The sequence below is a fragment of the Triticum aestivum genome, chromosome 1B (assembly GCF_018294505.1).
Source record: "Triticum aestivum cultivar Chinese Spring chromosome 1B, IWGSC CS RefSeq v2.1, whole genome shotgun sequence".
Taxonomy (NCBI): Eukaryota; Viridiplantae; Streptophyta; class Magnoliopsida; order Poales; family Poaceae; genus Triticum; species Triticum aestivum.
Window position 1 is genome coordinate 189,902,854 of NC_057795.1, and position 2,594 is coordinate 189,905,447.

Genomic DNA, 2,594 nt, shown 5'->3' on the forward strand with positions numbered 1-2,594 from the left:
CTTGATTAGATTGGTACATCTCCTCTCTTTATATAGAGAGGTTTACTTGACTCCCAAGCAAGGCTTACTTGACCCCTGAGCAAGCGACTCTTATCTCTAATTAACCCTAAGACTAACGGGCCCATTAGGCCCATCACGTACTCTAACAATAGGGCTATGCTCTGCTTCACTGAAAAAGCCATCCTGAACAAACTAGTACTACTATTGCTACTGCCACCACACTTTGATCCGAGTGGCTGACAGGCCAAGCAAAAGAATGGTGGCTAACACTTGTGACGAACTGACAATTGGCAACAGTCACATATGGAGGAGTACAACTAGCAGTTCATTAATAGGCTTGCACATGAACGGTGATCTACAGAGCGGGGCAGTTATCAGGATTGTCTTTGTTGACATCAAGGTGGTGCAGGCTTCAGATGCCGCCGCTCAGGATGTTGAGCGCTGCGAGTGCCACCTTCTGGAACCTTTCCTTCTCCTCCTCGAGCACCCTGCACTTGTCAGCCACGCCCTCCTTGGCCTGCTCGATCTCCACCTCGATCTCGTCACTGCACTGCTCGATCTCGCCCGTCATCTTCAGCATGCTCTGGAGGCTGTCCTGGACCTGCTACGACACATCTGTGGGGAAGAATGCATGGGACGTGTTAGAAATTCATAGCATCAGTAACATCCCTGACACGTGCTACATGTCAAGAATTTTTAGTGTTGGGTTGCAAACAATGAGCGAGCAGATATGATATCCATCACTGGAATCTATCAACCTAACAAGTTAGATATGCACATCACACATCAAGTAGAGTTGATCTATACAGAAGGTTCACTCCCATTTTTTTCGGAACCAAGATGCTGCTAACTGAAATCTACAGGATAAATACAGTAGTAAAGAGTGTCAAAATTGGAATGAGGAAACGAGAGAACTGGAGAAGGAAAAACGAATTGGGATCAAATCGCAATTCTCAGCATGCCGTTAGAAATTCCAGTATTGGTTTGCAAACAATAGGCGAGCAGATGTACGCTCATCTATGCCTCTCTGAATCAAGTGTATTATGCGTATGTGTTCTGGAATCTAGCAAACGACCTGCACATATGAAGTAGAGGCGATTCTAACGGGCGATGTCTCACTCCAATTTCGCGAATCTGAAACTGCTGATCCGAATTGCCTTAATAAATAAGAGAAATGACTCGAATGAAATAAACAAACCAAACTGGTCTGGATATATCGAATCGGAATGGGGAAACAAAACAGTAACAATAATGGATTAGCACCAAATTTCAATTCTAAACAGGCGGTGCCGATGGCTCCCGTCGATTCAAACAATGCGAGTCACAGGGTTTGATCCCCTTTCCCCAAATCAAACTACTCCCCGTAATCTAAAAGAGCTGGATGTCCTGCGCTCCCAATGTAGTGTCGAATCGCCTCGATTCGATCGCAGACTGGTATAGAAAACCTAGGGGACCACACGCCCTGAGAAAGAACTCGCGCGACTGCGACGATCAAACCTGGAGAGCGAGGCGAGCGACCAAGCGCCACAACAAAGACGGGGCTAGGGTTTTAGGGGCGCGTACCGTAGAGGAGCGCGGAGAGCTTGGACTCGCCGCCTTCCTCCGTTGCCGCGTCGGCGAATTCCTCCACCCTGCCCGACCGCGCCGTCGCGCGTGATCCCGACGGCGAGTGACACATCTCTCTCTCTCTCTCGTTCTCTCTCTGCGAGCTCGAATTGGGAAGTGTTTGCCAAAAAAGGGGAAATGGGAAAGTGACAAGCTATTGCGGCCGTTGGTACTTTTACATAGACAGAAATCCCACGCAAGTAATCGTGGGCCTCTATCGTCGTGGCCTTCTCGAGAGCTCCTGAACGTTTTGAGGCCTCGATTTAAGCATCGCAATTCCTGGGGCGTACCGCGCCGGCCAGCATCGTAGCGCATGCCGATTTCAATGGGCCGGCCCATTTAGGGTTTTCCAACACAACCGGTTTTGGGAAGGTTCTAGAACGTTCCCAGAACAGGGTTTTTCTGTTTTTTCTTTCTTTTCTTTTTTTCTTTTTCTATTTTCCTTTTTTGATCTTTTCTGTTTTCTTTTTTTTTCTGTTATTCTGTTTTCATTTTTATTCTTGTGTTTCAATTTACGAAAATCATCTAAATTCGCAATTTTTTTTGTATTTTTTTTCAAACATGAACATTTTTTGGAAAACATAGTTTTGTTTTTACAAATTTCTGAACATTCTCTTAAATCATGTACATTTTTTTTGAAACTTTGAACATATTTTTAAAACTCACGACCATTTTTTCAAAATCATGCACATTTTTTAGAACTTTATGAACATTCTCTTAAATGATGAACATGTGAATAAAATTCGTGAAAACCTTTTTAAACCTACGAAACTTTTTTTGAATCATGAACAATTTTTAAATTCAAGAATTTTTTTTGAAATCATGAACATTTTTATAAATTATTGAAAAAATATTGCATTCATGAAAAACAATTTAGAATCATGAACATTTTTTGAATCATGAACATTTTTAAAAAAAGTTCTAGACAACTTTCTGAAATCATGAACATTTTTTTATAAATTCGTGAACATTTTTTACTTTCATGAACA

General features: G+C 42.6%; 1 pseudogene; it reads right to left on the reverse strand.

The window, feature by feature from the left end:
* Positions 1-270: 270 nt before the first annotated feature.
* LOC123089319 (uncharacterized) lies at positions 271-1,764 on the reverse strand (annotated as a pseudogene).
* Between the last annotated feature and the right edge of the window lie 830 nt (positions 1,765-2,594).